The sequence below is a fragment of the Calidris pugnax genome, unplaced genomic scaffold (assembly GCF_001431845.1).
Source record: "Calidris pugnax isolate Ruff unplaced genomic scaffold, ASM143184v1 scaffold196, whole genome shotgun sequence".
NCBI classification, from domain to species: domain Eukaryota; kingdom Metazoa; phylum Chordata; class Aves; order Charadriiformes; family Scolopacidae; genus Calidris; species Calidris pugnax.
Genome location: NW_015091042.1, coordinates 5,617,484 through 5,628,423, shown reverse-complemented (window position 1 = coordinate 5,628,423; position 10,940 = coordinate 5,617,484). Strand labels below are relative to the sequence as shown.

General features: G+C 56.7%; 1 protein-coding gene across 1 annotated transcript in view; it reads left to right on the top strand.

Annotated features, from left to right (window-relative positions):
* The first annotated feature begins 1,774 nt into the window (after nt 1-1,774).
* PSD (pleckstrin and Sec7 domain containing) overlaps nt 1,775-10,940 on the top strand; it is a 77,919-nt gene continuing 68,753 nt past the window's right edge. Inside the window, exon 1 of the mRNA XM_014956340.1 lies at nt 1,775-1,886. The gene's annotated coding sequence lies outside the window, so the exon portion shown is untranslated. The remainder of the gene's footprint in view (nt 1,887-10,940) is intronic.

Genomic DNA, 10,940 nt, shown 5'->3' with positions numbered 1-10,940 from the left:
CGCTGCCGGTTTGTGCGGAGGTCCGTCCCCCCCCCTCCCCGTCGGTAGGGCACACCGCCCCTCGGAGCTGGCCCTGGGCGAGTGACCCCGTCCCTGGCCGGGATATTGAGCCCTGGCACCCTGTGCAGCATCGAGCTGCTGGGCACTGCTGGCAACAGGCACTAGATCCACTTGGCAGGGCCCTCGGAGGGAGAAGGAATCCCAGATCCCCCATCCCAAACTCCCTGGAAGAAATCCCAGGTTCCCTGGAAAGCGATGACCCCGCTCTGCTCGTTCCCTGCCGACGTGGAGGTTGGTTTTGGGGAAAGGTCTTCTTACCCCCAGTGCCTGTCCTCTGGGGGCAGCTCCCCACACGACCTGGCTGCCCCACGGCACGTAGCACCCACCTCCCCGAGGGTGCCAGCAGCTCCCTGGGTCAGCAGAGTGCTTTTCTCATTCACAGAAGGACGAGCGAGACAGGGATTTTCAATTTAGCAAAGGAGAGGATGATGTCCGCAGCCATGGCCTGGGACAGCCTGCCCTTCCTCTGGGGTGGCAGCACAGAAAGCTTTGGCATTGCCAATCCTGCTTCTAACCTGGAAGGGTTCATTGTGCCCTGGGGAGGTTTCAGCTCTGTGTTCACCTTGCTCTCAGTTCCTGCTGTGACACAGCAGCGTGGCATCTGGCAGGGGGTCCCTTAATTTTGGCCCTGCGAGTGATGGGCTGTGACTTGAGGTTGGCTACAAGGAGGCTTTTTGAAAGAGCGGTCTCGGCCTGGGCAGGAGGTGAGGGAGCACCAGGGATCAAGGGAGCGCAACGCTCAATTACATCTGGCCTCTGCTGAAGGTTTTCTGTGCCAAACCAGACCTGGCTGGGAGCCCCCAGCTGGTGTGGAGTCCTTGCTGGGAGGAGCTGTGTTGTGGCTTCCTCGTTATCCTTCCTGAGCGACACGTGTGCTGGGCTGGCAAGTGGGACCTGCTCTGCTCCCACACCAACCTCTGTTTATGTTTTTCACTTCATCCCATCCAGCTGGGCTGACTGAGTCACTTCCCTGGGAGTTTGCTGGTAGCAGGGCTCGGAGGAGGGCGGAGAGTCAGCCCAGATAGACTTGGGGTACCATGAGGAGGTTGGGAGGAACTGTTAGAAGCAGAGGTGAGACCCCCGTTGTGTTTGTTTGGCCTCTGTTCCATCCCAACCTTTTCCTGGCCTGCGGATGCACAAGCTTCAAGCTCCAACAGGGTAGGTTTAGACTGAACATTAGGAAAGAATTTTTCACAGAAAGAGTGGTCAGACACTGGAACAGGCTGCCCAGGGAGGTGGTTGAGTCACCATCCCTGGCTGTGTTTAAGAACCGTTTAGATGTGGTGTTGGAGGATATGGTGTAGGGGAGGACTTTGTAGAGTAGGGTAGATGGTTGGACTCGATGATCCCAAGGGTCTCTTCCAATCTAGACAATTCTATGATTCTATGATTCTATGATAGCCCAGCATAAGGGTAGTTAAGCCAAGCTGGAGACCAGCACTCCTACAACATTGCGTGAGGGGAACTAAAAGCCCCAGGCTGAGCTTAAATAGAATCCCTGGGCCTATGGGCTGGAGTGGTGGAGGCTCCAGGAGAGGCCAGTTAGGGCCACTAAGGTTTATTAGTGCCCCCCAGGGCCCTGGCAAGCTGCTGGTCGGTGGGGAAATTAGTAGGTAGGCTTGATCTTATGGCGACTGAGATCTAGGTCCTCTTTATTAGGGATTGTGGACAGTTTCCAAGATGTGAAATGCTCAGACTGTTCTCTGTCTTCTTCACAGTCTGGTTGCAGATGTGGGAAGAGCATCATTTGTAGGAGCGTGTGCTGAGACAGAGCTTTACACCCCCAGGATGTCCAGCAGAACCAGCGACCTAGGAGCACAGCAACAGTAAGGGTCCCAAACCAGTAACCTTCTTGTGTGAAGTTTTCCTGTCTGCAGAGTGGCCGTGGTGGGGCTGAACAGCAGCACAGCGTGGGGCTGGGGTGGTGCTATCTGCTGTAGCTCAGCAGTAAAGGGGACAACTGCTCCACTGTCAAGGAGTTGTCAAAGGGACAACTCATGGCACCCTGGGGTGCATCAAGAAGAGCGTGACAAGAAGGTCGAGGGAGGTCATCCTCCCCCTTTACTCTGCCCTGGTGAGGCCACATCTGGAGCACTGGGTCCAGTTCTGGGCTCCCCAGTTCAAGAAGGACGGGGAACTGTTGGAGAGGGGACAGCAGAGGACCACAAAGGTGAATGAGGGGCCTGGAGCATCTCCCTTATGAGAAGAGGCTGAGGGACTTGGGTCTTTTTAGCCTCCAGTAGAGAAGGCTGAGGGGGGAGCTGATCAATGCTTATAAATACTTCAAGGGTGGGTGTCAGGAGGATGGGGCTGGTCTTTTTTCAGTGGTGCCCAGGGACAGGACAAGAGGGAATGGGCAGAAACTGGAACATAGGAAGTTCCATCTGAACATGAGGAGGAACTTCTTTCCTGTGAGAGTGGCAGAGCCCTGGCAGAGGCTGCCCAGAGAGGTGGTGGAGTCTCCTTCTCTAGAGATATTTAACCCCACCTGGACACGTTCCTGTGCAATCTGCTCTGGGTGGACCTGCTCTGGCAGGGGGTTGGACTAGATCATCTCCAGAGGGCCTTTCCAACCCCATATCACTCTGTGATTCTGTAACTCAAAGCAGGCAAGCTTGAAGGACCAGAGCTTTTTTTCTGCTCTATTATCTCGGTCAAGAGACGCAGAGAACTCCTGCTTCTTTCTTTTGAAGATGGGCCCTCATTTTTTCTTGAGAGGTGCCTGCAAGTCTCCTTTTTAAGCTTCAGCTAGATGCACATTTCTGGTTGAGCCCTAATACTGCAAACTGCTTTCCTAAAACAGCTTCCTGAGTTGGTCCTGATGTTGGGGAGGGGGGCTCCCTTAAGACCAGGGGAATTCAACTTCCCAGTCAAGCAGCAGGATAAGGGCAGAGCTTGAGTTAAAAACTTCCTGCTACAAGCTTGGATGGCTGCCAGCTTCTAGATTTTTAAAGAGGATGTGGGAAAGATTATCACAACTGCTCCTGTAAGACCAACCAATTCTCTTAATTTATCTTCTAAAAGGATATAAAAAGGGCTGTGGTCCTGTTCAACGCGCAGGTCCACCGGTGTCTCCAAGTGCTGTGAGTCCAGAGATAAGCCTGGTTGGAGGCAGGTGGTGAGAGATGAGGAAATGGAGCTGACAAAAGCACTGAAGTGAACCCAGCTGGCCTGGCTTCGGGGTATGTCCTCTTAGCTCCATGGCACGGTGTGTGCCTGGTGTCATTCAGACAGCCCCAGCTCCTGCCTTACAAGAAAAGACATAGACCTGTTGGAGCAGGTCCAGAGGAGGCTGCAAAAGTCATCAGAGGTTTGGAGCACCTCTCCTGTGAGGACAGGCTGAGATAGTTGGGGTTGTTCAGCTCAGAGAAGGCTCCAGGGACACCTTATTGTGGCTTTTCAGTACTTAAAGGGGGCCTACAGGATAAATGGGGACAAACTTTTTAGCAGGGTGTGTTATGTTAGGACAAAGGGTAATGGCTTTGAACTTGAAGAGGGTAGATTTAGACTAGACAGAAGGAAGAAATTTTTTACAATGAGGATGGTGAAACACTGGCCCGGGTTGCTCAGAGAGGTGGAGGTGCCCCATCCCTGGAGATGTTCAAGATCAGGTTGGATGGGGCTCTGAGTGACCTGATCTAGTTGAAGATGTCTCTGCTCATTGCAGGGGAATTGGACCTTTAAAGGTCCTTTCCAACCCAAACTATTCTATTCTACTTTTTTTTTTTTATATATCAAGAGGGTGGCCTTTGCAAGACCAGTGAGGTGACCCTGGAGGCGCTTCCCTTTCAAGGTGGAAACTGCATCTGTCATGATTTACCAGTGCCCATCACATCTGTTTTGTCCCCTTGTAAGACATCGTTTTGGACAAAGTGGATCTGAAGCTGCCTGTTCCCAGAAGCAGCTCTGGGCTGTGACACCTGAGGTGCTTGCAGGGCTGCTGGGAGGGTGTAATGCCCAGGTACCTTCAATGAGCAGAGGACACTGGGCAGTCCTGTGGCTCTCCTGTTATCCCAACGGGCACTGATGCCCTGTGAGGGAAAGCAGGGCTCCTGCGTCAGGCCTTGAGCTGATCCGTGGTGACGAGAGACCAAGCTGAGCCCTTGGTGGGGGGAGGAAGCAGATTAGCTCCCAACAACTGCTGCTGCAGCTTTCTTGTGTCTTCCTTGGAAACATATGGTGCTGGCTGTGCCCGGAGCCAGGGCATGGCCTCAGCTCTGATACCACTTGGCATCCTCATCCTCATGAACATCCCCCTGAGGCAAACAGCGACTTCAGCCAGCTCCGCTGCTGCGAGGCACTGCTGGTGCCCAGATGTACTTTCGAAAGGTCTAGAGGAATAGTTTGGTTTTGGTTTTGGCTTTGGTTTCCTGAGGTGCTGCTGATTTGCTGGCTGATCTTGGGCTCGTCTTCCCCCTCACCCCGTGCCCCTTGTCTTTTCCTTTGCATTGCAAATGCAGTGCTTCCTATGTCAAAGGTCTATTAAGAGGATGGCCGGGTTTCCTCAAGCCTACTGGTGTCCCCGAAGGCTGGTGCTGTGGGAGGGTAAAACTTACTTTTAGGAGACTGGGATGGTGATCACAACATTAACCTGATGCCCTAAGATCTATCACCTCGTATGATGGCTTGGCATCTGGCTGGTGGTCTCTCAACGCTGTTTTTCCTTGGACTCTCACTAGGTTCTTTCAAAGGATCTGGCTCCATATTCTCTGTGGCTGCAGGATAAGTCTGACAGCCTCCATCACTCTTGGGGGCTGGAGTGGACCATAGCTGGACTTCTTCAACGACTTGGTTGCGCAGGAGAAGGTGTTGAGCTCAGGGGCCAGACTCTCCCCTTGGTGAGTGCTGAGATGGCACGGTGCCACCAATGAGTCACTCTTAAACTGGTGAAACGGGCAGGGGCCAAACTCTCCCCTTGGTGAGTGCTGAGATGGCATGGTGCCACCAGTGAGTCACTCTTAAACTGGTGAAACCCATGATGCCTTCGGTTCAGCTCTGCCCTGTACATGCCACCTTCCCCTTTCTCTTATTGAGTCAGGGCTAAAAAACCAAAATAAATAGAAGTAAAGCAAGGCCAAGTTGTGCAAGTCAGGGTTAGGAGAGGAAGGCGTGTGAGGAGCTCCCAGCTACACACCGATGCAGGGCTGCTCTGCAGCACCCCCCTCCTGAATCCACTGCTTCCAAGCTTTCAGCGTGTCCTTTGTGTCTCCACCACATCTCCACGGTGGCAGGTTTTGCTGAGTTTCCTCGCTATGCTTGTAATTACTCCTCCTTAACTAACCTCTTAGGGCTTCCACACCTTTTATACAACTGTGTATGTGACCACATTGTCCCTGTGCTGGGTCAGGCTGTGTGCCTGGGGCTTGCTGTCTCTTTTCTGCGTAAGATACTCTCTGTAGTCATTGCTCTTACTCCTCCTGACACCCTTTCACCTTTCTCCATGGGATTCTCAAGGTTGAAGGTGGAGGGAAGGGATCCTATCTTACTGTTGCAGAGATTACCCAGAGAGCAGCTCCACAGATCTGCGCTGCAGCACACGCTGTGTGTCCTGGGAGGCGACACCCCAAAAAACCTGGTGATTTGGTTCATTTCAGCCTAAATTTGTCTCTTTGGTGCCGTGACTCACCTTGGTGAGGTGGGTCTGATGAGTGACCCGTTGGCACCCAGGAATCTCCGTGGACAGCACACCCCACCAGCCAGAATTCTCCTCCTTTCCTTCAAGACCATCTTTTTTTATTATTTTTTTTTTTCCCTGAGCATCTTTTTTACCCAGAGAGATACTCCCACACGATTGTTCCCCTAACTCGATGTGCAGGGAGATTATTTATGGCTCAAGCTGTGCTGGGGCCCCCACCTCCCACGTCCTCAGGACAGGTTTTACCACGCTGGTGGTTTTTTGCCTTCATCTGGACGGCGCGGTGCCGGGGCAGGGGGAAGCCCACTGGTTGTACTGGTGGTGCTGCCCGGGGCTGGGGCAGGCTCAGGGGATTTCTCTAACAGCAGATGTTCCCCGGGGCGTTACAGAAATATTTACAGCTCACTCGAAAAGCACACAGCTTTTCCTACCTCCTCTCTACGCCTCTGCTCTTCCAAGCTCCTGGCCATCCTTGCGGGAGGGGACGGCCCCAGGTAGGGAGCTGGGTGGGATGCTGGGGAAGGGGGGTCACTGGGGGGGCAGGCAGCAGCTATCCCTCATGGAGACTGGACCCTGCGCTGGGTCTTCCCTCTGGAAAGATGCTTTCCAGTCTGTGTCTTCTTCCAGAGTGCCTTTTTTACCCCCAAAAAATCTCGCCCACCCCACGCAAGGGAGCTGCAAGAGGCAGTGAGCAGGATCAGGGCACCTCAAAGCTCCTCTGAGTGTCCAGAAGAGAAGCTGTGCAACTTGCATGTTTTTTCCTGTGAAATTTCCCTTGTGAGGAAAGGTTGAGAGAGCTGGGGCTCTTTAGCCTGGAGAAGAGAAGGCTGAGGGGAGACCTTATTCATGCTGACAAGTATCTAAAGGGTGGGTTGAAGGAGGATGGAGCCGGACTCTTTCAAGTGGTTCCCAATGACAGGACGAGGGGCAACGGGCACAAGCTGGAACATGGGAAGATCCATTCAAATCTGAGGAAAAACTTTCAGGTGAGGGTGCCAGAGCCCTGGAAGAGGCTGCCCAGGGAGGGTGTGGAGTCCCCTTCTCTGGAGATCTTCAAGCTCCGCCTGGATGCCGTCCTGAGTGATGTGCTCTGGGCAACCCTGCTTTGGCAGGGGAGTTGGACAAGGTGATCTCTAGAGGTCCCTTCCAACTCTGACAGTTCGGTGATTCGGTGATCCTTACGAACCCCTCCTGGACCAACAATAGGACCAGGTGTGGGTGTGCTCTCCAGTGATACAGGTCTGGGCAGGAGCCTGAGATTTGGGGGTATGGGGGGAGTGCAGGCAGGGTCTCCAGCACTGCCTTTTTGCCCTGAGTCAGCTGTAGAGTGTCATTTGTATAACAGACTGCTGAGGAAGGGTATTTTCACCATTTATCCTTAACCCCCAGCCTGGCGGGATAACCAGTAAGTGCATCAGCCCATTAAAGACTTGGCTTATACCGCAGCGGCTTTTTTAATACACAGCTAGGATGTGGTTGGGTGTTGGAGGCAGAAGGTGTTAATTAGAGCTGTGTAGTTAAGTCCAGGCCCTGAGGGAACACACACAACCTCATCGGTTCCTCCCCCCGGAGCCCTCAGTGCAGAGATGGGGGAAGTTCAGCTTCTCTTGCCCTCGCTGGGACCCATCTCCTGTGGGGCTGGAGCTGTAGCTGCAGGAGAAGTGCCTTTCTAGAGACTTGTGCCTTAGGACAGGCTGAGCACCAGCCCCTCCTGAAGCCAGCTGGGGGACAGGAGGAGCTCCTGTCTACCCCCTCCCCACCAAAATATCATCCACATCTCTACAGCTGCCAGGACACTATGACATCCCAGGTTGGTCTCTTCCAAGCAAGAAGGTCATCATTGTTATGCTCTGGTGACACCCACGTCTTTCTGAGCTTGGGGTGGGGGGAAGAGTTGTGTTGTGTGAAGGTGACCAAGGGCAATGCTGGAAGTTGCCTCTGGCTGGGCTTGAGGAACTGGCAGAGACCAGGAGGCTGGAAGAGATGACATGGAGTTGGTTGGACTCTCATGTAGGAAGGACGTGGTACCTGCAGGCAAGGACTGGAGGGCCTGAGGTGCCCAGGTGACAGTAAAGAGGGTTCCCAGTGCATGGCACTCCTGGCTCTCTAGCTAAGCCCCCTGAGATGGGTCTGTGGGGTAGAGCAGGGGGGACTCCCCCTGTTCCCTTCTCTCATCTGCCAGAGGGGTTCCCTGTTCCCTCCTGCCCCTTGTCAGCTGGGGAGGGATTGACAGCAGGAGGGACCAGGGGAGACAGGGCTAAATCCTGACCCTTACATCAGTGCTGGCCTGACCCACGGATGTGGGAACATCCTTCAGGAGTCACAGGGCTGTGGGGAAGGTGACGGGGACGTGGAGCAGAGCGCGGTGGGGAGAAAAGCAGCTCCAGTGGGTGAAACACGCGTGGTTTGGAAGGAAAGGTGTTTTCTGGAGATGGGCTGGATCTCCAGCCAGGCTGGCAGAAGAATTTCTCTCTCCCTTCCCCTCCGAATCTCTCAGCAGGCACAGCCAGGCTGGCAGAAGAATTTCTCTCTCCTTTCCCCTCGCAGCTCTCAGCAGGCTCCGGGAAGGTGCAGGCATGTCTTGTGGTGGTACGGACACACCGGGGAGAGCTCCGAGCTCTTCCACTTGGTTAAATTTGTCGCTCCGGCTGCGGCTTAGAGAGAAAAGCCTTCCCCCTCCCCGCCCTCCTCCTGCCATCAAGAAGCTGCTGAAGGAATCAGGTCGTTGATCCCGCAGCAGCCAGGGCCCCTTAATTAGCCCGGCTTCTCCGAAGGCTGCGGCGCAAAGCCGGCTGTGTGCGAGGCAGCTCGGGGACCCACCATCCCCAGCGTGGAGGGGGGGTCGGGGGGAGAGAGGGGACCCCCCCACGCAGGCAGGAGCCTGGAGAAGCAGGCAGAAAATGGCAGTGCTCCCATGCATTAAATATGAGGAGAGCCTGCTGAGCCTGCTGCTTGCTCCCGTGCCTGGGAGGGGAGAAGGGGACACACTTTTTTGGGTGACGGCGAGGGCAGGCGGGCATGGAGTTGGCATAAAAAGTGCCCTTTTGGCCAAGAAGGTCAGGGGCATCCTGGGGGGCATCAAGAAGATGCCTCGACCCCACCAGCAGGTTGACGGAGGTCATCCTGCCCCTCTGCTCTGCCCTGGGAGAGCACTGGGTCCAGCTCTGGGCTCTCCAGTTCAAGCAGGACAGGGAAATGCTGGAGAGGGGACAGCAGAGGGCTACAGAGATGAGGAGGGGCCTGGAGCATCTCCCTTATGAGGAAAGGCTGAGGGACTTGGGTCTTTTTAGTCTGGAGAAGAGAAGGCTGAGGGGGGATCTGATCAATGCTTATAAATACTTCAAGGGTGGGTGTCAGGAGGATGGGGCCAGTCTTTTTTCAGTGGTGCCCAGGGACAGGACAAGAGGAAATGGGCACAAACTTGAATATAAGAAGTTCCATCTAAACATGAGGAGGAACTTCTTTCCTTTGAGGGTGGCAGAGCCCTGGAAGAGGCTGCCCAGAGAGGTGGTGGAGTCTCCTTCTCTGGAGACACTCAAAAGCCACCTGGACCCGTTCCTGTGGGACCTGCTCTGGGTGGTCCCGCTTTGACCAGGATCTCCAGAGGTCCCTTCCAACCCCCTGTGATTCTGTGATTCTGTGAAAAGTGGCAAAGGAGGGGCAGCCCTCCCCAAATTCCTCCTGCGGGCAGGGTGTGCACATGAGGCCCCAGCTCCCCTGGGCCTCTCCACTGGCAGGCGTTTGATAACGATTGTGGGGCTGGGTAATGAAGTGCCGTTTAATAGCGAATCGATCGGGCGGGCAGGGAGCCCTGGCTGCCAGCCCTGGTGGCCTGCCACGTGCCAACCCAAGCGTGGTGGCAGCAGCAGCAGCAGCGTGGCCGGGGACCCTGCCACAGCACTTGGTGCCCCGTGTGGGCTCTGCTCAAACCCACCTCCAAGCCTGGATGGGATGCAGGAATCTGGGATGCTTTTTCCCCCACCTTGGGGCTTTGAAGGGGTTTCCTGAGATATGGGGTGGCATTTCCCATCCTTGGGGTGGCATTTCCCATCCTTAGGGTGACATTTCCCATCCTTAGGGTGGCTGGAGAAACAATGGTGTCAGCTCCTTGTGGCTGTGGTGTGCTCGGGGTGAGACCCCCACCTGGAGAGATGGGTCCCCAGCGTGGGGTCTGCTCCCCAGGGCGAGGGCCAGCATCTCACTGGGGGTGGCAAGTGACCCAGGACATGGCAGATTTGGTCTTCTTGTCCCATGGTCCCCAAGCAGTGGTGGGGAGCGGGCCAGCGTGGGGATGACACGCGTGGGCCACGGATGCTCACGCGTGTGCCCACGGTCACATGGGGAGGTGCGTGCTGCTGAGGGGGGATGTGCCACCCGTGGCCACGGGCACGCTGATGTACGGGGGATGTGCCCACCAGGACACAGGGACACGCACACGCGTGTAAGGGGCTTGTGCCCGCTCCCGGTTCACACCGGCACCCGGGGACGTGCACACCGGGACACCAGGACCCGCACGGTGTCACACCGGGACACGGGGACGAACGCGGTGCTACACCGGGACACGCCCGCCCGCACCGGGGGGGTGCGGGGACGGACGACAACCACACACCGGTGTGTCCCGGTGCTGCGGGGCGGGGCGGGACGCCCGGGGAGGGGGGGTTCCCATTGGCTGCCGGGGCTGTCACCGGGGCGGAGTGACAAGCCCGGGGCCGGGATTAGCGCGGCGGGGAGCGGCGGGTAGGGACCGGTAGCACCGCACCGCACCGCACGGCGCCGTACCGTGCCCGACGGGGCGGACCGGGGCGGACCGAGCCGTGCCGTACCGTACCGTACCGTACCCTATCGTACCGTGCCGTGCCGTACCGGAGGCAGCGCGGAGGATGCGGCGGCGGCACTGCCGGTAAGGCGCGGGGAGCGGAGCGGTGCGGGGCGCGGTGCGGTGCGGTGGGGGGACCGGAGGCCGGAGTTGGGGCACCGGGAGGGGGGGTTAAGGGTTAAGGGGGGGGTCTTGCAAAGTTACAGCAGTTGTTGCGGGGTCGGAGCCGCTCATCGCCCTCCCGGCAGCGGGTGGCGGCGGCACCGGGGGATGCCCGGGACCCCCCCCCTCTCCTCCGCGGGGGGACGGGGCCCTTGCCCGGGCGGCTCCGGGCGGCTCCGCCGGGGCCCGCCGACCCCGGGGGGGGTGTTGGGGGGGGTGGCTCGCTCCTCATCCGGATGGATGTCACATCCACTCAGGGCTGATCCC